The sequence below is a fragment of the Columba livia genome, chromosome 11 (genome assembly GCF_036013475.1).
Source record: "Columba livia isolate bColLiv1 breed racing homer chromosome 11, bColLiv1.pat.W.v2, whole genome shotgun sequence".
Taxonomy (NCBI): Eukaryota; Metazoa; Chordata; class Aves; order Columbiformes; family Columbidae; genus Columba; species Columba livia.
In genome coordinates this window covers 13,479,578-13,504,945 of record NC_088612.1, presented here as the reverse complement: position 1 = coordinate 13,504,945, position 25,368 = coordinate 13,479,578, and the positions used below count along the sequence as shown (strand labels likewise).

At 45.5% G+C, this 25,368-nt stretch overlaps 1 protein-coding gene across 2 annotated transcripts in view; it reads left to right on the top strand.

The window, feature by feature from the left end:
* The window catches only part of MAP1A (microtubule associated protein 1A), a 54,285-nt gene that overhangs the window by 6,861 nt on the left and 22,056 nt on the right, over window positions 1–25,368 (top strand). The window contains exon 1 of one of the 2 annotated variants that reach the window (XM_065076870.1): window positions 14,740–14,879. The exons of the other annotated variant lie outside the window; for it this stretch is intronic. The gene's annotated coding sequence lies outside the window, so the exon portion shown is untranslated. Of the gene's footprint in view, window positions 1–14,739; window positions 14,880–25,368 lie in introns of those variants that run through there. 2 annotated transcript variants of the gene reach the window in all.

Genomic DNA, 25,368 nt, shown 5'->3' with positions numbered 1-25,368 from the left:
TGGACTAATACACGCACTTCACATCCTGCTGAGCCCTTGTTGTACGTGTAATGCCAGCTGAGGGTACGGCCGTACCTGCCGCAGCCCTCTGAGGGTGTAGCCGGGTTGCGCTGCAGGTCCTGAGGGCAGCTGTCTGATGAGTGCTCCTGGGAGAAGAGTCTGTCTCACTGTCTCTCAGGACAAAGAGGATGGGGCTTTCTTTTCACAAGGGGCAGTGAGTGCCAGCTGCACAGGGAGAGGCTTCCACTCAAGGTAAGAAAGAATTTTTTACAGTGAGAACAATCAGTCACAGGAACAACCTTCCCAGGGACATGGTGGAGTCCCCAGCACTGTGGGTTTCAGGATGTGACTGGACAGTGTGTATCATCTATGATAATATAATCTATGCTCCTTTTCCCATGAAAAGTTGGACCAGATGATTTTTGAGGTCCCTTCCAACCCGGGCTGTTCTGTGTTTCTGTGAGTTCAACTTTGCAACAGTTAAAGAACAGAAGTTTTACTAGTGGCATAAATCAGGTTGTATTAAATTACAAACATGATAAGCAAAGGCAAGTGCACAAGTCCACTATGCACATCTTAGTCTCAAAATCTTCATTTGATTCTCCTTTTACAGTTACAAATATCTCATAGGTTAATATTTCTACTTGTACAAGTGACTTACCATCTTCATGGAGCTTGGAATGGCTTTGGGTGTCTCCTTGTGCCAATACTCTTTTTCTACCACACTGCTTAGTTTTCAGTGACCAATCTCAAGTGCATGACAGTAAAAAAAAGCTGCCTTGTTTATTCAAATTATAGCTCCCATATAGTGCAGATGACACGTTTGTGTGTTCAAGCGAAAACTGTTCCAGACAAGGGGCAAAAGACCAATTGCTTGTGAAAATTATGTTACAACGATAGTGTATGTTACTCACAGCTGTGGCCTCTTGCTAGAGAGACTACTGTAACACAGATCATCCAGTGATGGATTTTGTTCAGCTTTTGGCTGTTAGTAAAAGGATTACTATGTCCTAAATTTACACGTCTGGATAGTAAAAAATTCAATGCTTAACATTTTTTTTTCACAGATGCAATAATGATTCTTGGGACTTTCAGATGTGATTTCTAGTCCTCGAGCAATTAACTTTGCTGCACCATTTGTCTGCCAACATACTTCTGACCAGACAAATATAAAAGCAAGCACCTGTCAGCTTCTGTGGTTCTTGCTGATGTGCTGGAGGGCTGTTTGCTCTCACAGTAACCACACTGAGCGTGACCTCAAAGGTACCATGAATTGCAGCTTCCCAAAATACAGTTTCCCATGCTGTAAGTGCAGCCCATGTTGCTCTGTGCGGCTGCAGCAATCCCAAGCATTGCTCTTTGTAGCTGACTTCTGTCACAAACACCTTCAGATTTTTCTCCCAGATAACTGGTAAAGAACGTCTGGTGGGATTTGCAAGCAGCACCAGGTTCTGCCAGGTAGACATACTTTAATCAGTTACTTGTGCATTCTGTAAGAATACGTATTCTGTAGGAGTGCTGCATGTTAGTGTGGGTAGTTGTACTGGTTCAAGCAAAAGGTACAGCCAGCACAGTGACAAAGAGTGGATCTGTGTAAGGAGAGTGCATAAAATGCCTCCTCCTTGTACTGTGCTGGCTCATATCTCATCCCAGCTCATGGAGAAGTATGGTTTTGGTGTGTTCAGTGACCCTCAGCACTTTTCAACTTCCACGAAGTTTTTCCATCTTTCCCTACTAGAAGTAAAAAAAATCTGTCAAGGAGTAGAACAGTTCAGTGACATGTTGCATGGAGAAGCACCAACTGCTTATTTCTCTGGATTCTCATTCCTGTCTGGTCTCATTTTGATGTTTGTTCCTACATTGGATAATTCCTGTCCAATCTAGTTGTGTTACAGATTTGGCACATTTGCCTTCTCATTATTTCTCCAGGCTGAAGAGGCCCGGCTTTCCTGACGGTTCCTTATGCGGAAGCTATTCCAAGCCTCTCATCTTTCTTGTTTTATGATTGTCTTCCAGATCTAGCTTTTTGAGATGCTGAGATCAGAACTGTGTAGTGTTCAAAGTGGGGCAGAGCTATGTATTTACACAGTATCGTGAGATTTTTTTGTGTTTTTCCCAATTTATAACACATCTATTCACTTTCTGAGTGCTGCTGAGCCATGAGCTGACTCCTGAATAGAACTAAGACTTTCCTCCCCTGAGGATCTCTCCCCAGTGGTAACAGTCAGCTCTGGTTAGCAATAGTTGCTGTCATTTCATGTGTGATTTATACTGATAAATAGAATGGCAAATGAAACTCACCACCATGAAGTCTCCCCCAGTAATTAATCCTCAGCCATGATAATAACTTGGTGTTATCCGTAGGCTTTGCCACTAGGCTGCTTTCCTCCTTTTTCGGTTGTTTATGAATATGAACAGCATGAGTCCTGGTGCAGGCTTATGTGACATGCGTTACAGAATAATAATTACACTATATCAATACAACCTTTGAGATTTTGACAAGCTTATTTGGTTTTTATTAAGAAATAAGGTCATATTTTCCATAATGCCACATTGATTAGCATTCGTTTTGTATTCTATTTGAATCTTTACTGCTGGTGGCTTCTCCAGCCTGACAGGACTAAAATGCCAGAGCAGTGGAGCTCGGAGTGGAAGCCGAGAGCTTCTTAGTCAACCTCTGAGGTCTTGTACCTAAATGATCTGTTTGTATAGACTTAGTCTGGTTGCTTCAATCTCCCACCACCATTACTGTTAAAATAATTTCATTGTCTCTAAAATATGTCAATCATTTATTCCAAATACAGAACAGAAATATTTACTGAATATTTCTGGCTCCATCTGACCTGCAGAGCTAAATTTTAAAACAAGAGGTAGAACAAAAGCAAAAACTAGTAAGATAATGTATAAAACTCTATTTCAAAATGCTGCTTTTGCCATCTTTAGCAGACATTCTTTTAATGCTAAGAGAGCTCCTCTGGAAACTACACATCTTCAGGGTTCTCTTTGACAATTTCATAGGGCTGCATTTTATCCATTTGAAGCCAGAGCACTGGGCCATCTCTGGTAGGCCAGGCTGGAACTTATCAGGGTTCATCTTGGCTTCCCTTTTGTGTATTCCAATATGTTCCTCTGTTCACAAGGTGCACGTTATGGTTCTCACTGTGATACCCAAAAGGCTACTTGGTTAGATAAGAACGCAGAGCTTCGATGAGCTCTTTTGCACTCCAGCTAAGCAGAGGTTAATTGAACACCAGTTTCTTGCTTTCATGCTGTCCTGTCCAAGTGTGGATTACTGACTGAAAGGGCAATGGTGCTTCTCTCACTCCAGAATTCAAGTCAGCATTAAACCAACCCTCTACAACTGACATTTGCCTATTTGTTATACATTTGAAACTGCCGAGGGTTCAGTGAAAACATACAGGATCTACTCAGGTGAAACATTGTTCCTATGAAAGAAACAACTTCTCATAGAAGCTCTGGTTCTGTTAAGCTCCTCTACTGAATAGTGAGGTGAAAATTCTGTTGCGTTTTTTAAAAGGACACAAGCTCAAAGGAAACACTGTACTGAATCAGATCAGCGGTCTATCCAGCCTGGTGTTCTGCTCCGGAAGGTGCAACAAGAGGCAATTCATGGAGCCACGAGTGCCTGACGGCTTCTCCCTTTTCCGCCTCACAGGTCCCTCACTATGCAGAGTGCTTGGATTAGAGATGTTAAAGGGCACACCATGAGCAACCATTTTTAGTAGAAGTTGTTTAATCCCCCTTGAATCTGCGAATGCCACCTGCCTCCACAGCCATGTGTAGCAGCAAGTTCCTGAAATTCACTGGCTGCTATCTAACAAAGAAATTCCCCTTCTGCTTTAAGTTGACTTAGCTTTACTGAGTGCTCCCTAGCTTCTGACAGTTCAGGATTTGGTGAGTGATGACCTGATCAACTAGGTTTTTATTGCCTTTTTTTTTTTAAAGTACGCTTTTATTGCATTTCACACCCTCAGCCCTTCCCCTCTCCAAATGGAAGAGTTCTGGATTTTAAGTCTCTTATGATAATGCCCCTGTTCAAGCCTCTTAATCATTTTGATTATCTAAGCTAAACCTGAATAGATAGACACAAGACACCTGGTTATCTTCATAAGCACAACATCATGCAGTGCTGTCCTAGATAATCTTTTACCCTCATAGAGATAACAGGGAGTTCATGAAGCTGCATTTCTAAAGAATGGAAAAAAATACATCAGCTTTGAACATAAGAACTTTAGCAAAAAACTGTATACCCTGTTTTAATGAATACTCAGTGTTAGTGCCTGTCTCTAATTGTGGGCCCTATTTATGGTAGGGTGCTTAAATGACTAACTGAGATACTTGAAAATAAATACAAGATTTCTAGTTCCCATCCTCAGCTGTTGCTCGTGAGTGACATCACCACAAAACAAACCCACCTACCTGTGTTCCAGAGCTCAGCATCCCTGCGCCCCAACTGGCCCTGCACCCCTGGGCCGTGGTCAGGCTCTGCTGGGTTCATCCCAAAGCTGCCGTGGCTGTGGGGGCTCAGCATCTTGTGTGACCCTGGTGAACACAATTCCATTGTTCTGACAACCCAGGCGTTTCAAGGGTTCCAGGTGTTTTTAGCACATCATTTTTTTTTTCTCAGCAGACACCTGCCATCTTTTAGTGTGTAACCCATTTTAATTATTTCAATTTTTGCCTCGAATAACATTTGCTTTTCTTTCATTGACTGTATAGACTTATTTTCTTACCTCTACTTTTCTGGTAAGCTGTCTATTTACTTTTTTTTTTTTTTTTTTTTTTTAAAAAAGAAGTTCAATAGCTCCAGGTGAGCTGGTTAAGAACAAAAAAAAGAAAGAAGGGGCATGTACTTCCTCTCAATACCAGCAGAAAACCACCAAAGGGTGTTGGAGACACCATTTGCTCCATCTTGTAAAACCAACAGCTTTCAGTCCCTGGATAACTGTTTCTGGAGGATCTGCATGATGCAGAACAGCCTTTAAACAGTGTTCTGATAACTTTTTCACATTGTTCATCATAGTAGTTGCAGACAGAATAACCTGGGATAGGGGAGGGTTAGTGTTTGTTTGTGGTCTTGGTTTCGGGTTTTTGTTTCTTTTTTTTTTTAGTGTTGCAGTGACATTTCTTTAACTCGCTTTCTCTTGGTGCCCGTGTGCATTGTGAGCACGGCAGCTGCACTGGCAGTGACCTCTGAATCAGCTGTTTCTAATACACGCTTCTTTTGGAGTCTTCATGTGGTTCCATCATTAGCAGAGAAGTTGAAATCACAGATACTTATTACAACCTAATACAAGCTTTGGGTGACATTTTTTTACAAATGTTGCTGGGGTTCTAGCATCTGTCATATCTGGAGATTGCTAATGAAAGCCTCGTTAATGCACTATTAGTGTATCGTTATTTCCCTGTGGCTCTGTACACTTCTCTAGTGTCCCTGGCTGCAGTGGCCCAGAGTGAGCTTTTCCAGTCCCTGTCAACTGGACCTTGCTAAGGCAAACAAGATGAGCAAAGGGGAAGAAGGATTAAGTAGGAAAATAATCTTTAACATGTGACAGTTTCAACAGCTGTGTGTGTGTACTTTTCTGACAGATTCCTTGGTCTGTTTCCCTCTACTGTGCTACAAATGCAGCTCCCCAATTCTCTTCCTTTGTTTTTAAAGAATCCCTAGTGTTGGTGTGGGCTGGAGGAGAGGCTGAGCAGCTGCTCCTTTCCTGATTACCTGGGTGCAGGTACAGCTGGGGGTGAGTGGCTTTGGGTGTCCAGTGCCAGCCCCTCTCTGCACCGAGGGCCCTGAGCCCTCACTAGAGCTCATGGAGACATCTGGAAAGGTTTAGCCACCAGTGTCTGCAGTACTTGTCAGTGCCAAGTGAAAAGCCTCTTTGCTTGCAGCCAGCAAAGGTGTGCTGCCACCGTGCCAGCGCAGAGCAACGGGCGGCGTTCGTGTGTGGGATGCAGAGAAACGGGCTGTGTCCCCCTTGTCCTGTTCTGGGGCACAGCTGCCATGGCAGTACCCTCAGCCTGGGGACATGGGCTGTGTCCCCGCTGTCCTGGGGCGCACACACACACACACACACGGAGCACTGACACAGCGCAGCCTTGGCTGAGGTGACGGAGCTGCTGGGGCTCTGCTGCACCCAGCCTGGGCAGGGACTGGACAGGATTCCCCGCAGGGATCTCATCTGGGATCTCAGCTGCTATTTCAGGAAATAAATTCTTCCACTAGGTGCAGGTTCAGAAGAGTGACAAACAGTGTGGAAGGAGCCTGTTAATCCTATTTTGCCATGAGATTAATTGTTGTCATGTGCTATTGTAATTTTAATGCCATAATTCCTACCTCCTTAGAAAACAGATGTCCCTCAGTCTGACTGGCTGTGTTCCAGGACTTTGTCTTGCCTTGTTAACCATGGCATTGCTAGAACATGCACCTTTTCCTTCCCTCTGTAAGGACGTAACACTGCAGACTGGAGGCACTGTTTTCCTCTCTGGTGTTGCTTCTTTCCTGGGGAATCTGAGATGACATGCCTTCTATTTGACACTGAGAAATTATAATAGCCATTGTGCTAGAAAATAATTAATTCTGAAGTGGAGTTAACAGGTATCATTCAGGGCTTGTGTCTAGAGTCTTTCTTTTGAAGCACCAACTTGTTTTCACTCTGTGCTGTGTAATGGAATCCCTTGCTTCTCAATGTGGAAACTTCAGGGAATTGTGTGCAAAAGTAATCAGCATTTCCTGATTTCTTGCTGGGGTGAATGTGCTGCTGCAGAGGATCCACACCAGATCCCTATTCCATCTGTGGTTTTTTACTTCTTGCTTTGTTGTGCTAGCATGCATAAAGCAGTGATGGAACAAGTGAGTCAATTCCCGAGTTGAAGCTTTGGAGAACTAAGCTCTGCAAAGAAAATAAATTTGATGCCTGAAGACAGCCTCCAATTTTTATTTTAAACCAAACAAAAGTTTTAACTATTGTTTGTGTTTGGTTTTAGGGGTATTATGACTTTTGTGTTGCACAGGCTTTTCAAGGTGTGCTGGTTTTTACTTGAATGCAAGCAGTCTGCTATGAACCATGGGTAATTAGTTTCAGTGATTAATTACCCATGGTTAAAACTGTGCCTCACTTCTAGGTTGAATTTGTTTATTGTGGTTTCCAGCCACTATATTGCATTCTGCCTGTATCTACCACGTCTGAGTTCTCTTCTGGAAGAAATCTTACTACCTGCAGCTGTCTTCTCTTCTTACCTAGTAATGCATTCTGCTGTATAAATCAGACTAATTTGGGGTGTTTTGACCTCAAACAATGCTTGTCACTGTGTTAGGATCTTTTCAGAATCTTAGAATCTGCCTTTCAAAAATTAAAACCTTAGACCAAAAAAACGAACAAAAATCCCCAGAACAACCAACCAACCAAAACAAAACAAAACAACAAACAAACACACACAAACCAGAAAACCAAAGGAAAGTATAATGACCACATAACTGATCACCCTCCCTGTTCCTGTAGATACCTCCCCAGCCAGGTCTCTGCACTGAGCTGGGCTCAGGAATGCTGTTCTCACCTGTGAAGATGCTGTTTTCTGAAATATAACCAACAGTGCACAAGCGTGGTGTAAATTTCTTGCTCTTGTCTGTAACTTGCCTAGTCCAGCAGACAAACCAGATCAACGCTTTTGGTACCAATCCTGAGTTTCCATTAACAATGAAAGTATTTTCTTGCAGGTAATTGATTCCTTTATAACAACAGTTATATGACATTCCCCTAGAAATATCTTGAACAAATATCTGCTTCTCAGCTGTCCATCATTTAAAATTGATATTGACCTTCCCAATAGAAGCTAACACTTTCCTAGAGCATGGAACTGAGTTCTTTCTTTCTGCCTGACAACACAAACGTACCGGACCTGTCCTTGGCTTCCCACAGAACCATGAATCATGCAGATCCTGATTCTTGCTTTGGGATGGTCAATTACTTGAGTTCAGGGATAGGATGGCTCCTAAAATTGCAGGGTATAGCTTATAATAAAAAAAAAAATGTAGTGGGGAGCAGGACTGTGCTGCACTCATGAAAATGACACATGCAGATGAGGTTTTCCTGGGTAATATAAGAGTTCCCACATGGTCCGGTGGTCACCACAAGCTCATTTCTTGTTTTTATCAAAGTGTGATTCTTCGACCTGCTGCCTCTAAATGCGGTACTACAGGCATGTGTGTTTGCTAAAGGAAAATGTTCAGCACAGCCAAAGATTCCTGCTGTTCTGAGGGCAAGTGGTAGAGCATGAACTGTGGCCATAGGTGCACGTGTGGGGCTCATTGCTGCGGAGGCAGCAGAGCTGCTGTGATGGAAAACCCGGGCAGCACGGGACAGATTGCGCTCCCGCCATCTCCTTCCTTCCTTCCGTCCTCACTCAGGACTGTTCGTCTGGGATGTCAAACAGCAGAACTGTGGGGACAGTGCTAGTGGTACAACTCCTGATGCAAGCACACTTATTTGAGAATAAGCCTTCACAAACCAGATTGTGTTGATATAATTATTTAACTACAAGTAAACTGATATAATTATTTTCTACTCAAAATTAGTCCTCATACAAAACACAGCCAAAAATAATGCTTGGTGAGGATTTCCTTTGTTTTCTGCATTTTATCTTAACAGATAACTGACTTTCCAATTTCTTGAGTTTCTAAGATCAAAGCTCCTGAAGTTGAAATCACTGCAGTCAGGAATTCACTGATAGCTATTCCAAAGCTAGGACTTGCCCTACTGAATTATTACTCTTGCTTCTAAAAGCAGACATTGTGGTTAAATGTTGTTGGCAATTTGTGGAATTCAAGTTCTTGAAGCGTATATGGAGGCAAAGAGTAAGTAATAAGTGGGTTTGTCCTGTGACAGCCTTTTGAGTCCTTCAGGGAAACTGGAGCTGGTACATTGTCTCAGACAGTTCTGTTGAAATATCTTTCTTGTATAAAAGATCTGAGGTGTCAGGGTCAGTTTGAATGGACCTTGAGAGAAGATTAACCCTTTAATTTGATAGAAAGGGAAAATAATAATGAGATTGTTGGGGAGTGGTTGGGCCTTTTCTCAGGACACACTAAAAGCAGCATATTTTGTTGTTTTGTTTTCTTTAGTACTTTGTATCCTGGTAGACGTGGCTGTTTTCTTGTTTGTTTTCTTTTTAAAGAAACGCTAAGTCGACACTGCTCTGTCCTTCAAGTAGCAGGTTGTGAATAGGACAATGACTTCGATTTCTCAGTCCTTTGTTAAATGGATTTGGTGGAATGCATTTTGAATCCATTTAAAACAGTGATTTATTTTTTTTCCCATATATGATATTGGTCTTTATCTGTAGAACTTTCTAGGACAGACAAGCTGGATGAGATTTCTCAGATTTAATTACATTTCTCAGATTTAAAAAAAAGACAGGAAAAATATCCCCAAACAACATAATAGGACAAGGCCATATTTTTATTTCAGATGACCTGTTCTCAGTAGTTTTATCTTTGTAAACTGAGGCCTGTTCTGGATTTTGCCTGCCTTCGTTTTGATAGCAGCTGTTGTGGAAACTGGTTATGGCTGTTCACAATGTTCCTTTGCTTTCAGGTAGGGGAATAGACAGGCTTTCACCTAATCCTACCTCTTTGCCTCTGAAATCTTATTGAGTGCTAATGATTCTGCAGGAAAATCTGCAGCAGACAGTTTGACTCCTATAAAGAAAGTTCTCCTGGGATCACTGATCTAAAGATGGAATTTGCTTGCACTTTTATTCCTGTTTAATGGAGATAAATAATTCAAAGTGGTTATTGATTTATTTTATTTTATTTTATTTTATTTTATTTTATTTTATTTTATTTTATTTTATTTTATTTTATTTTATTCCTCTATTTGTTTTTCATCTCTGGTTTCATCTGAGCTGCGTCCTTGCAAGAGAGTGTGTGCTGATCTCACCCTGCAGGAGGGAGCAGTGGCTGAAATGGACGTCCTGTTTGATCCATGGCTGATGAACATTTGCTTATTTTGCACCTTTTTTCTGTTCCTTGACCAGTAGGCCTTATAAGCAGCAAATGGCTGTAATATCCCAGGATACAAATAATTTGCTAGCCCTAGTTTGGAGGGACTAACATTTTATCTCTCTAAATTTAAAATACGTCTGAAAGAACGGTTCCTGTTCTGTAATCATAGCATGTGGTTATTTCTTATGGTATCTTTGCATGTGGTAGCAAATAGATCTTGTGGCTTTATTTTTTCTGAATTTTTTTGCCTGTGTTCAGACTTGGATTCGTTGTGAGCGCAGCGTCCCTACAGTGCCAGTTAAACCTGCGTGAACCTGACCAGCTCTGGGCTCTGCAGTGCCAGGAATGCGGCAGAGCTGCCTTGCATTGCTTACAGAAAAACGCCTGCATTTTGACATCTCTGTTTCCCATTCTGAACATTGTACTGAGGAGAAACACAAAGCAAGACTGGTACGGGTTAGTAGAAACTGTGCCTCTTTTTAAGCAAGTCATCCATATTCTTAGATACATAGTCATATAAACATGACAATTCTCTGAATATATTGCCAACTTTCTCCGCTGTATTTTGTCTTGGGAATTCCACCTGTGCTGCTGCCACTTGTAGATCCTGCTCTGTGCTCTCCCAGCCTTGCTTTGGTTTGCCAGGCTGAGCTCCCACCTTCCCTCGGCATATAGAATCATAGAATCATTTTAGTTGGAAGGGACCCTCAGGATCGCTCTCACAGCTGCCTCTTGTGCCTGTGTCCCTGATCCTGCTGTGACTGTGTCAGGACTGTCCTGAGGTGTCACCTCTAGAGCAGGATGGTGTCTGTCACCAGGATAACTGACAGGACATTCAGTGAACCGGTGCTTCTGGACGACACTCTCCTCTGTAGGGATGTCAGCAGCCTTTCTGCCTCTGTCCAGGCCTTGGAGACAGTTACACCAGCAAGTTCCCAGGAACCTGACCCTTCTCAGGGCAACTGGTGCCTTTTACTTGCCGAGCAAGTACAGCCACCCCACGCACTGTGAGGAAGGGACGGGCATTTCTTCAGGTAGACGTGTGCTGCTTGTTGGAAACACCTTTGGAGAGGTCTTTCCTCGAACTCAGTATTATTAGGAAAACACTAGAATTCGATCCCAGTGTCACTCAGAAATCCCTGGGGTTTGATCCTGGTCCGTCCTCCCCTCCAGGTGCTGGGGGGTAGTGCTGCTGTTCTCACTGTGCCCCAGTATTTCCTCAGTCCCTCCTCTCAGCTGCTGCCTGGTCTGTCAGTACTGCTCATGTTTGCTCCAGTTTCACAGCCTTGATTTATAAACCTCTTTATCCTTTCCACCGAGAGTTCTAGACAGGTCGTCTTCTGTCGTTTTCCCTAAAGCTTTTGAGTTGCTGAGTTAAATTAGGATCACCATTTTTAAAACCTTATTTTCTGGGACAAGAGAGACCAGAGTGTTGCCACAGAAAACTCACAGGGTTCATGAATTTGTTTAAAGTAGGAATTGGAAAAGAGGCTGGTAAGAGGTGCTGACAGTCTCTCTGGGCCTGCATTTGGGATGCTATTAACACAAAAGTAAACCCATGCTTGGTGAAGAAAACGATAAAGAACTAAATGGGATGTTATCCTTGTGTTCTCAGGAAAGAGAGCGATACTGGCAGGTGTTATCCTGATGTTGTTCTTTATCATGGTGAGGGAGGTTCTTACCAGCATCACTGTCACAAGCAACATGCCCTGGACCTGTGTGGGGCCCATAAATGATTTGGAGCATAGTGTCAATGCTGAAATAACAGAGCTGGCTGCTGATTTGAGGTTATTGATGATGACTACATCAAGGGCTGGCTCTAAAGTGTAGCAGGGATCTCAGTGCTTGGCTACAGTCAAAAAGCAAATGGAATGTTAGAAACCAGAACAGGAAAAAACACCACAGGAAACACCATTATGCCCTTATGCTGGTGTATAGTGCTCTCAGTTCTTGAGTGTGTTGTGCAGTTCTGGTCCGTCTCTCCCTTTCCCTGTCTTACAAAGAATATTGTAACTTTAGAAAAGTGACCGGGATGATCAAAAAGGCTTCACTACAAGAGGACACTTAAAAACCAACTGACCAAACGAAACAGCACCCTGGCAATTCTCACCTTGTAGGAAATGCAGTGGAAGAGCAATGTGACAGACAGGAGAATAAAACTGCTCTGGTGAAGGTTAATAGGAAATTATTCCTTTTTTACTGTTACAACCTAAAAATCAGGGAATATCAAGTAAAATCACTAAAGCAGAAGTTATAAACCAAACATACAAGGGAATGTAATCTTTACACGATTCCTCACTAAGCAATTGCCACAGAGTTCAAAAGTACACATAGCTTCAGAAAGCAATAGAGGGGCTCGTTAAATTTCTACATAAAGATGCATAAACAACCTTTGTTGGTGAGTGAGGAGCTGAGAAGTGTAACTGGAGGTACATCACTGTCATGTCTTTTTTACTTTCTCCATGCTGTCCACTCGTGGCTATGGCCTCAATGGGCTCATGGCCTGTCTCAGTGTTCCTGTTCTACAGTTCTTAAGATTAAGGGTCCTGAGAAGGTTTTTGAGGCCAAACCTTGTCAGATGCGGGAGCAGGGATGCACAGATGTGCTATTGAATGGGCTTTTCTGTGTCTTCTCCACTCTTCGCAGGAAGGAATGAAGAATATACAGAAGTGTGGTGTGCTGTGTTCTGACGGCTGTCCCAACAACTTTAATTAAAACTATCAAACCAAATTGAGTTAAATGATTGATCATTACCTTACAGCTAACAGAGCTAGCTACAACAGCACCAAGAAGCAGCAGTATGAAGGAGCCCAGGACCAGCGAGCAGGCCTGCTTCTGCTCTTTGAGGCAAGCCTTTCAGACAAGTGAAGCTTGGAATTCTTCCACTCTACATGAGTGACTGCAGCAAGGGGAGCTGAGCTGTTTTACAGCCAACAATTGGACACTCCCAGACTCATCTGTGCACTGATCTGCTTTTCCACATCTCTCTGATCCATTGTTTCACAGTCCTGGATACTCTCAGAATCCATGAATTCCATGATGGCAAGACTTTGCTGAAGTTGTAGGTAGTGTAGATACCAAACTGAATGTTAGGGTCAATGGGTGGCTGTGACCATTTGCCCATGGCCCCTTCTTCAGCATGTATAGAACTGTACTTCACTGTAATAATCCTGGTGCTGACATAAATTCAAAGGAGCTTTTACCTTTAGGTAGTCTCCAGTAGACTCAATCCATTAGCTCCTGAATTAAATAAATGTAAATCCATAGATTCTTATTCCATATTATATAGTACACTTGTCAAAAAAAATTTCACTGTCCACCGAAACAGAAAAAGGGTCAGTTCTACTCAGCTGAGATCAGCTCTCTGCTCTCTTTCAAAGAAGACAGCAGGAACTTGTACTCCTTTTCAGAACCCAGGCTTTTTCACACAAAAAATGTGTCTTCAGACTGAACCCTCACTTTCTTTCCAAAGTTGAAACCCTTTTAAGCATCTCAGTTGAGAATTGTGCTTGAAAGTGTTGACTATTGCATGTGTTTGTGTTGGTGACCTCCGGGTCCCGGGCAGGGCAGTATGCCTTGCTGCAGATCTTTCACAGAATGTTCCAACACTTTGGCCCAAGGTTTAACAACCCAAAGACATATATTGAAAAGAAGCACTGGATCACTGAGCTGCAGTTGTTGCTGTAGTGCTGTGACTGGGAGGTTGTGCTGCTCTGGTGACTGGAGGAGGACTGTGTCCTTGCCATCCGATCGTTGTCCGGTGTGACTGCCACGTGAGCAGGTGGGTGCGGATCCACAGGGCTGTGCTGGTGGTGGGAGCAGAGCCCAGCAGGCTCTGGTCTGTCCCAGTGCTCACCACAGCGGCTCCAGCCCATTGCAGGTGGTTCCCAGCACCATGGCAAAGAACTGGCATCATCGAGTGGCTGGTGTTACTGCCTCGGTGTTGGAACTGTCAAGCAGAAGACTGGGATGTGACAGATGTCATGGAGCAGCTCAGCAGCTCCCATAGCATGGAACTATTTTTTTTTTTTTTCAATAGTTTGTCCCTTGAGAATTATTTAATCTTTGGTGTTTTTACATAGGGTAGTAAGATGGGGATGTGTTACCTGTTCAAAACATACAGAAACTGAAGATGTTTGATTCCAGTGCACTAGTTTTTCCTGAAGTTCACAGATATTTGCCACTGATTGGCATAATCTGAAAGCTACAGAAGAGAAGGTTCTATTTTAATTTTTTTTTACCCCATCGAAATTATGCAATATTTTTATTCGTGAGCATTTCATGATCTCTGACAGCCCTTGGAAGATCACTGTGAGGGAGACTTGCTGTGGGGCAGGCAGGACATCTCCAGCTTTCCAATTAATCCTGGAATCTAAAAGTGAGCTGGGATCTTCTGTAAGGCAGGCGGGGCACCAACAGTGGTTTCAGTGCTTGCTATGAAAAAAGGTCACTATTGGCAACTGGTACCCACCAGGGTCGTGGAGTCCAGCTCCTGTCCCTGCACAGGACAGCCCCACAGGTCACACCGTGTGTTTGAGGACATTGTCCAGTCTCTTCTTGAACAATGTCAGGTTTGGGGCCGGGACACCTCCCCGGGGAGCCTGTCAGTTTGCAGGAGTTCGTCGAGTTTCACGCATTTGGAAGCACTAGCCAGAGTCCTGGTGTTCTCAGTCGTTCGTGGGGTGCTGGTGCCGCGCCCCGGCCCGCACAGGGTTAATCCCGTGCGCACGGGGGGGCTGGGGGCGGCTCCTCCCTCGGCCGCGGTGACTCCGCACTGCTCCGCACCGGCGCTGCCTGCGCATCGCGGGCTCCGCTCCTTGCGCGGCTGCTGCTCCGCGGCCGCTCCCCGGACACGATGGTACGTGCGCTCCCCTGTCCCGTCCAGCCGGGCCGGGCTGCGGGGTTCCCGGGCGGTGAGGGCGGTCGGGGATGGGAAGCCCCCGGCGCTGCTGCGGAGGGTGGGTGCAGCAGTGAGTCAGCCAGCGCTGGCTTTGTTCTGGCGCCGATGCTGTTTGCTGCTTTGAAGAAAGCTGGTGGACCAGGGGGGGACGAGTTATTCTGGGGGAGGTGACTGTAAATTCAGGTACCGGCAAGCGGATTTAGCCCTGTTGGGCTCTGCTCTGCCTCGGCTTGGGCTGAGCTGCTGGGTCTGCACTGCCCTTGCAGAGGAGCAGGGAGAATCTTTGCGGACCACTCTGGAGCAGATGCGGTTTTCTTTCCTCGGAATTTGATCCTATGGGCGTAGGGAGGGTGACTGGTGGTGGAGGAGGAAAGGACTAGTGACAAGAGCGAAAGGTGGCTGCAGATGGAGCTTGCTTTTTTTTTTTTTTGGTGATCTGAGGACCTCGCCCCTTCTCAGCTGCTTGTGTCCTGAACAGAAACTGAATTCCCTGGCTGCTCAGCTGTTTACTGCACTTGTGTCATTAGCTCGAACACAGAGAAGGATGTATGGAGATGGATCTAGAGAATAATCTGGATAAGATATTCTGCCTATCATGGATTTAAGGAGTCCTGCAGCATTATGATTTATCCCGGTGTGGTCTTTCTTGAAGATGGTGTGCTACTGGAGAAGGGAGGGGGTGGCACAGTGCATCTCACAGATGCTCCCTTTGGGCAAGGCTTGCCGAAAACCAGTATTAATGTCTATATCACTGTGCAGCTCGGTGCTGATACTGGAATGAGGCTAATGCCAGGCAGGAGGGGGGAGGGTTGTTAAGGTGGACTGTCAGGCTGCTGATTAGATGGGAGAGAGATACAGGGCCCCTTTGGCAGTTACTCTTTCCTTTGGTGCTGCACACCCACACACCAGTAGTCTTGAAGCAGCTGAAGTCTGGCTTCGAGCTGCTCAACGCTACATTCTTCCACTACAGGAAGCCAAAAAGCATCCAAATGCATCCAGTTAGTGGGGGAGGAAAAAGGGAAGGTTCTTGTAAAATCTGCATGATGCAGTTTTTCTAGGGCAGCAGAGGAGATAGGGCCAGGCTTGAAGCTGATCTTCATCCTAGTAGGAGATAGGGAGGGATTTTCTGCTTTAGAAATGAGAACAGCAAGGTGCTTCCTTTTTCCTAGCAGTGGTCCTTTGTCATCCCTTACCCTGCTATATTTCCCTCAACTTCTCCCTTGATGACGCTCTCCTGCATCACCAGTGGTTCAGTGTGACGATGACACCTTTGCAGTCCACAGACACAGGGGGTGATGTTTTCACAGGGCATCTTTGGCATCCTTTAGTGTTGCCACCAACAAACACCTTGTTAAAAGTGTTAAATCATCTGTATGCTAATGCTAAAATGTGTTGAAGTGTTTCAAAATAGGGCCTTTTATCTCTAGGGTCCAGAGCTAGAGGAGCTGGAGCAGGGTTTGGCGTGTTGACCATGAATATCTGTCAGATGCTGCTGTTTTGGGTAAGAGAGAGAAAGAGGAGAGGCAAACCTTATTGACCAGGACGGGAGCAATGAAAAGAAGTCAGTAGTGATGCCAACAAAACCTTTCTTAATAGAGAAGAGAGGAGTCTGAGAGCAACCAGAGCGGGACTGTTGGTGTGCAGGGCGGGGAGAGCTGGACACATTGATCACAGTGAGCTGGGAGGGAGGAGCGTGGCTGCTGCACACTCGCACACGCAGAAACACGCGCGCACACACACACTGCGGCAAATTCTGCAGCTGGTGCCTGCTGGCTTATGACTGCAGAAAAACAAGCTCCGGTTTAAACTCTCTGATCTCAGAGACGAGGCTGTTTCTATTCCGAGTGGCTGTGGTTCCGCTGTGAAAAGCGCTGCAGGCTGGCGCTGCTCCAGAGCGACAGGGATTCCTCTGGCTTCTGATGGGCAGGGGCCCTTTTCCTGGGTAAGATCAGTACCCTCCCTGTCTCCCTGATAGTTCCATACTGGTTGGCTGCATCCAGACTACATGTCTGTCCTTGCGCTTTCTCCAGTAAGTAGCTATTGTATACAGTCCGGGAACCCTTTTTTTCCTCCCTTCCTTTCCTTTCCTGTGATCTGACGAGGCCAGGCTGTCAGATACTCCACCCTGCTCGCGTTCTACAGACAGAGAGATGTGTCCTTTGCAGTAGTTTCTCTCCTGACAAAACAATCCATGTCCTGTCATATCTTTTTGCTACTCTTCCTCATGTCGGTGTCCTTGGTGCACCTGAGTCACATCCTCAGCAGACACAGTGGTAAATGGATGAGGGACTTGGCACAGAGGATGGTGCTCAGCAGCCAGGACAGGCTCTCTTTGGTGAAAGCAAGAAGCTGTGTGTGCAAGCACAAGAGGTGCCATGGGATGAGCTGCTATGGGACGTGGTCTTGTGCTCTTTGTACATGTTCATATGCAGACAATCTTAGGTAACTCCTGCTGTGGCTGCATCTCACAAAAGCAGAATAAACTGAGAGCCAAATAAGGATCCAGTAATATATCTTTGTTATGGATGTCTGAGGATAGAGATCAGAATGGGTGCTGCTTCTGGCCACTTGGCTCGCCCAGCCAGGTGTGCCGTGAGCATTATCACAGCCTTTCCAGCACTAATTGATGGGGAGAAGAGAAAGACCTTCAGGCCCTTGAAAAGAGATGTTGTGGGAGGCCCAGGAAGATGACTTAGCACACAGGGACCTGACAGTAGCAGCTGGCTCGAAATGAAGGGTGTATCCGCTAACCCGTGACGTGTGCATTAGGCAAAATACCTGGGGGAGAAAGGGAGGTGACACAGACTATACCTCAGCCCAGTGACTGTGGATGGGATGAAAGAATCACAGAATCGTAGAATGTCCTGAGCTGGAAGGGACCAACAAGGATTGTTGAGTCCAACTCCTGTCCCTGCATATGACAAGCCCAAAACTCACACCAAGTAAGTTATGTGTAAATGAATGCTTAGAAATTATTTGGGGGATAATTTACTGAGATGGGAAAAGAGGATTCATTTTTCTCTCCCCTCAAAAATCCTGAATTATCTACAGGACAATGTTTTCTGAACTCCAGCACAAGCTTCATAGCTGCTGACAGGAAAGACTGGAGAAAGTCTTGAGCTACTTTGGTTCTAACTTCTCAGTTTCTTTTAGTTAGAGGTGCTTGGTTGAGTAGTATGAATTCCTCTTACAAATACACAAGCTTTGTATTTGTCTGAAGTAAACACTTTCCCTTCTGCTAAAGCATTAAAAGTAACAAGTTTCTATCAGATTTGTGAGAATTGGTGGGGCAGGAGGGTGACCCGAATCAGTGCCTGTTCTGCTTGGCCTGGGCACCCTCCCCTTGCACACCGGTGTCCCTGCGCTGCTGTCCCCAAGCTGCTGCCTGGGCGGGTGGTGCTTGTGATCATGGAGGAACAGAAGATATTCCAGCGGACTGCAGGGAATGTGGCAAGCTGGGATTACCACAGGAACACACAAAAAGCAGGCTTTGTTAATTCCGTGCCTTGCTGTGGCTTGATTTTACTTTTGCTTCACACTGAAGAAATGGAGATAAATTTCTACGTGTGCTGACTGGTGACTGTAGATCAGTTCTCCTTCCCTTGTGCCTTCCTCTCCAGGATCTCAGAAGTTAGTACTGATGGTACAATTAGTTATGTATCCAGCTCTTCAGGAAATCTCTGTCCTTTTGAGGCTTTATTCCCAAATGAACTTGAGCATCAATGTCCTCGGCCAGCAGGTTTTAGTTCTCCTGAGATGAGCCTTTAAGTCTTGCTGGACCAATCTCTCAAATGTAGAGAACAGTACTGAGTTGGATTTTTTTTTTTTTAATGAAGAATGCAATTTTTGCCTTTCTGAAGAGCATCACCATCCTAGTTTCTGTGTTTTTAAAGAAATGAGTGAGCTTTTGAGAACAAACACTTGGATATTTCCTCTAAGAGGATGGAGGTTGAGAGTCTCAAACAGAAGGAGGCATGTAAGTCACAGAGGGGATAGGAATTGATAAGCATGTCTATTATCAGTATGTCCTACTGATTAACTTGTGTTTCTTTGCACATATTATTGTCTTTCATGAGCCTTCTTGTGAAGCACCAAAGTCTTTGGCAATTCACTAAAACCTACCTCAGGGCCCCAGCAGAAGGGGCAGGAGGCCTTGAAGCTTCGTACTTTGAAGTAACTTTCTATATCCCAATCATTGTCACTGTACTCCGTGCTGTAAATCAAATCCCAGGAATCCAAACCATGCAGAGAATCTACCAAGTGGCAACTAGACCCAAGACTGCAAAGTCAAAACGCAGCAAAGACAGATGCGGGCAGAGGACAACTGCTGTTCCTTAAGGGCTGGCAGGAAACAGGACTGTGCTTCACCGCCCTGGCCACAGAGGGTCCACAGCAGGTTTGGTATCTGTATCTTAAATGGAGGTGACGTTCAGCAGGTCGTCTTCAAAACAAGCAGGTGAGAGGGAAGAAAAGGTACTTAGAATGAGACTGTTAACAGTAGGGAATAGGAAGGAGGTTTGAGGGGTCTAAACAGACAGTAGAAATCAGGGGCAGGAGCCTCTTGCCAGGAATTTGGCATCTCAGTAGGCAAACGGGGAAATCTCAGCATTATTTTCTTACTTGTGACAGCCATTCCCTCCTTGATACAGCTGATTTCTCCCTGCCTCAGGCAGCATGCTTGCACGTCTCATATTGAGCCATTGTCAAAAAAAAATAAAATCAGGGAGAGAAATAGGACAGATCGTAATCTGTATCTCCAAGTCAATCAGAGTCAGCATTACCCAGATACTAGGAGAAATGTGCAGGGTTTTTTTAATCTGTGCTATGTTGTGGTTGTAAGAACACGTATCCTGTGATCGATATTCTTATTAAAATTAAGAAGTGAGCAGCTGTCCAGCTCTGTGACTTACAGGAGTCTTCAGCCCTGAAAAGTGGAACAGGGCAGCTGCCCTAGTGCGGCAGGGACAGGTTGGTGGGAGCCTCTGTTCAGGGGCTGGCAGGAAATCACAGCTGAAGCTCCACTGACCAGGAAAACATGAAACATTAACTTGGGTTCCAAAGGGACCATTCATAAGTCTGTCAGGGGCTGGTGGAGTGAGGGCATCAGATAAGAGGGTATCTTATGGTGTGTTTAGGTTTCCTTTTGTGGGTTTAGCTGGAGACATTTCAGAAGTTACAGCTTAGCTCCTCACAGCCGGGGATGATGCCCGGTGCAGAGCTGTGCTATGGGTTCATGTGAATAAGCCTTTTCACAGCAAAGCATTCGAGGTCCTCTCGAGTCAGCAAAGCTGCTGAGGGGAGCGGAATCTCTCAGCACCAATTCTGCACCTGGCAAACTAGATAGAAGTGCTCGTCTTGTCCATCACTGCAGCTCGGTGGTGTAACTTCCAGTTAAGGGGCATCTAATGCACAGTTGGGAATGGTAACTTCTGGAAATAGATAGAGCTGTTTCCAAAGGGAACATCTGTGTCTTCAATTAGTGGTTCTAAAATGGCTGAGCTATCGAATTGCTCTTTAGCATAAAAGTGAGACAGTATGTGCAATTAGGAAGCAATGAGATGGTTGCTATGGTTGGCACCGTATAGAAATAGAAGTTGCCTGGGAGAGGAGCTGTAGATGGAATGAAAATATCACAAGGAGGAGGTGAGATGGGAAAGCACAGGCAAATGGTTCAGAGGAGTATCTGCTGGGATGTGGGGAGTGCCACAGCCTCCCATTCCATAAAGACTATTTCGCCTCTTCCTCTTGCCCTGCTGCTGGTTCGCCCTTGTAGTAATTCCCAGGAGGCGATCAGTCATTTTGCAAAGCCTGTTCTTACTGTAAAGCACAGCCAGTTCTCCTGACATGCGGTAACAGTATCGTAAAGTAAGTTATTAAATACCTCCAGCTAGATCCACAAAAAAGGAAACCCAAACATGATTTCAGACACTTAAACCCTCTCCATCCTGACAGACTCAGCAGCGATTCTGGAATCCAAATCTTGTTCTTCTTCACCCTGGGCCATTCTGTGTCCCTCCTGCATTATGTAGGTCTCCACACCACATGCTGCTGGTTTTGACAGTAATTAATTTAATCGGTTATGCTTTCCCATATTCTTTGAAATCTGTTGCTGTCTGGTCCTCTTTGGACCCTTCTGACTGGTCACTGCAAGTGTTTTCCTTTCTCTGTCATGCGTGGTTCTCGGTGGCTGCTCCTGTTGAGAAGCCTCTCTCCTTGGAGCCATCTGGCCTATGCTGTCTTCTTCCTGTACCTTTTTACACCAAGTTCTCTACTTGCAGAATTCTGCAGCTTCTAACACTTTTTCTCTGCCTTTGAGCTGTTCTAAAGTTTGCACTTATTCTGTCCCAAATCCGCTGCTCTTTTATTCCCTGATCTTAGCACTTCATGGCTCCTTTTAGAGAGAGAGTTTGGTTGTGCTGTTGTTTCTTGGAACTGTATGAGTGACCAGTTGTCCTGTTTGTCCTCCTGAAGACAACCAGGTAAACTCTCTGACTGGAAACAGAACGTGTCCCAGCTCCGCTCTGGCTCACCTGGTGCTCTCGTATGTGCCGCGTCCCCGCCACGTGCCGACCTGAGGGCTGGGTCAGCCCCCCTGCCCGCTTCTCCATGCACAGACACATCAGGACACCCCTGATCTCCAAGGGGTTTGGAGCATGTGCTGTTGTATTCCTGAGTGGCAGCTCTTCCACCCTCTGCCCAGCTTCAGTCTAACTGGAATATGGGTAGTAGCGGTAAATGTACCTTGTGTACCCGAAATACCCGTCAGTCTGTGGCTGGGACGTTAACTAAAGCTAAAACCTGGACATTTCCCCCTGTGAAGAGGCTGCAGTTGATGTGGGTGTGCTTTCGGGTCTGTGGTCCCTAGGGGATGCTTTGCTTCACAGAGATGTTTGTGTTATCTCCACTATCTCTGCACTCTTTGTGTTTTCCTGCCCTTTGTAACTGGTTATTCAGTTTCTCCAGATAAAGTGTGTCTCCTATTGCATATTCACAGGGCTTTATTTCAGTGATTTTAACTACATGACTCAGCATCCCAATTTGGAAAATCATCACATAGGGTTTTGAAACTTCTGTAAAAAAAAAAAAAGGAAAAAAGGAAAAAAGAAAAAAGAAAACAAACCAACTCTCATACATATGATAATACTTTCCTCCTCAAAGAACATTGGCTTCCACCTGTTTTCTAGGTATAGTTTAAAATCCCTCATTTTCTGTCCTGTGTGGTTTCAGCTGTGAGCCGTGTGGTGCTCGCAGGTCCCGTCCGTCGCTCCACAGGACAGCACAGGGCTCTGCCCTCGCCTTCCCTGCAGGGACTCAGCGCGTTGCTGCAGCTTCTTGCTTCTCAATTTTCAGCTGATTTTCATTCACTAAAAGTATATTTTCCCTTTGCTAGTACACAATGATTTTCTTTAGCTAAGAGAAAAAGACTAAACAAAATCTCTAAAGAGAAAGATCTTATTTATAAATCAATAGATACATATTTATCTATTTCTGCAGAGTGTTTGAAGACCTAAAAATAAAACATATATGAAATAAACCTTTACTGAAGACTTTTTCAGACGATGAGAGGCAGGACACTTGCTGGTGGATCATGAGGCACTGCCTGAAGCCAATTCCTCATCATTCTTGGTGGTTGAATCACACTAGAAAGCTAAAAGTCCATCACTTTCCTAGTAATGTTTTAATGAGAATAAGTTGTTCCCATAGCTGTGACATGTTGTGAATACAAGCGGAGGAGGCAGCGGGACAGCCCCTCCAGCTGTGCTCACCAGGGCACTGGCTGTGCCCCTGGCTCTGCTCATCTCTGGAACTGGAAAAAAGGGCTGGATGTGTGTCTCTCCAGGAACCCAACAGCCCAGCACCCATTCACACAGCCTCTCCCCAGCACTCAGAATATCTGTTATTCTTTTCTGAGCAGTTTGCACCAGCTCCAGCTGGAGTCCTGCCCTGGTGTTTCTCCACTTGTCTTGCCTGAAAGTCTCATCTCATCTCATCCAACACAAAGGTGCCATGAAGAAGTCAGGGACAACAGGGTGGGAAAGGTCCTGTTGTTGTGGGAAACACATCCAGGCGTGTGCACTGGGGTGTTGGAGATCATGTGTGAATTCCTGAGCTGGAACCAACACACAGATTCAGGACTGCACCAAAGCGAAGGTGCCTCCCTAACCACAGGGCTCTGCGAGTCCAAGGGCATTCTTTGTGTCCCCATTGGGACAGCTGTGGCTTGCATAATTAACTAATTATTCCTTAGAGTTGTGGAGGGAGGGAGCAAAGACACTGACTGTACAGTCTGGTGTTTGGGACACAGATGTGAGAAGATCCCGTTCCCGTCTCTGTGCTGGAGGGTGTTTCAGCAGAGGGGACGAGCTCCATCCGGGGGCTGAACACAGCCGAGCCCCAGAGCTGCTACAGACACCCCACAACGCCCCTGCAGGGCCGACCAGGGCTGGGGTGGAAACAGCACGTTGAGTGCAGGCATGGATGGTAACAAGTGGGGAGGTGTTTCAGTAGTCAGGACAAATGAAAACATAATCACAAGAGCCCAGAGAGCAAAGTGGTCGTGGCAAGAAAGAACAAAGAGGTTTAAACAGAGGAAGTGCAGCTACCTTATCATATCTTCTCAATCAAAACAGATGCTGAACTCAATATAGCCATTGTTGTCTGAAAAAAAACCACCTGTGAGCCTGGGATTCTGTGTATGCAAACAAATAGAGCATCATGACAAGAATTTTCTTAAAGTTTCAGGGAAAAGAAAGAGAAGTGAAAATAACTGATGGATTACTGCAAGTTTAAGAAAAAATATTTAATTGCTTTTATAAATAATTTTAGCTGCTATTTCACTGTGACAAATATATTCTGTTTTAAGCTAAAAGCCTTAATATTTCTATTTGAAATAAAACTTTTTTTTCTTAAAGACAGTTAGTAAAACATTGTTAGCAAAACAATTTACTGTTGCAACCCACATAAGCACTGCATCAAGTCTGGAATGTAATTTCCAGCCCATGGAAAGCAGCCGGGACTGTGGGCAGTGCTGTGTCCGGACTCCGAGCAGCTGCCCCACTGCTCTGCTGTCCATGAGCTGGTTTGGAAGGGGCTGTCCCTGGGTGCGATGGTGGTTCTGTCCTGTGTGGCTGTGTCCCCAGACACCCTGTGTCCCTTGGCCAGGGCAGAGGCTGATGCTGGCATGTTCTATAGTCCTGTTTGTCCTCTGAAGGTCAGTGCGGAGCAAGATGGAGCGTTTGCTTCCTGTGCTGATGGTGCTCTGCGCTGGGCCAGGCTCTGCCCACGGCAGCTGCAACCCTCTGCCAAGAGAGGGATTCACAGTTTGCTTTAAAATCACATTTGCAGAGAATCTTTCCTTTCTAGAGCCAAACACAAATTCCCACACACTGTTCAAATCTCTTCAGCCCACCCCTCCATGGGGGTTTATTTTTAAAGTTACTGCGGCCTCTCCTCCGGGCGGTCTGAGCGCAGCGGGAGGTGCGTGCCGGCTGCCCCACGCCGCTCTGAGGCACATCCCGCTAGTGCTGCTGGTGCTGGGTTGCCCAGAGGTTGCCCACAGCTGTGAAATAGCCTGAATGTGTCTTCTGACCCACTGTAACAGGTCAGCGCTGCTGATCCTGCAGTATGGCAAGGGTGCTCAGGGAAGGAGGAGCTCAGAGTTTCTGAGATGCACAAGTCTGTAGGTGAGGACGAGCTGAATGGTGAATTTGCAGTTCCTGGCTGTCAAAGCAGTCTTTGTGTTTATTTTTTAACTGCTGAGCCCATCTGACCAGCTGGCACAGCTTCCAGACCTGCAGCAGCCAGAGCTGGTCCCACCAGCCGCACGCTGTTCGGTTTGCACTAGGGCGTGAGCGTCGGGTGCTCTTCAGTGCTGGGAGGACATGGCTCCGGCAGAGCAGATCTGTCCCCTCCTCCTCCGAACGGCATGGGACCCCCTCTGCCGAGGGGTGGTCGTGGTGCAGGACACGGGCAGGTGCACTGCACAAGCAGGATGAGAAGCAGGACCCTCTGGTCTCTGTCTCTCCCACGGGCTGTATCTTGCTGTACTCGGGCAGTCCTGCCATGTTTGTGAGGGAATGTGTTGTTTCATTTTCTCTGAATGGACACCATTTGGGGCTGGATCCTTTTTTTCCCCCCCCACTGCCACTGAAGAAGCTGCTGTCAAAGGCTTCGCAGCCTCAGAATGAGAGTCAGTGACTATCCCGACATGGTGACATCATTTCAGAATGAGGGAAATGGCAAACGGCTTTTCAGCTGCACTGGCTCATGTTTGTTATGCAAATACATGCACTTTGAGAACCCTCATGTGCGGTTTGACTGTCTTCAGAGCTGGAATTTTGTTCAACAGGGCATCAGGAAGACCGTGCAATACAGGCCCCAGCTCTTTGCTGAAGTGTAGCAAAGGTGCTGACCCATAGCGATATCTGGGATCTTCTTGTGAGACAGG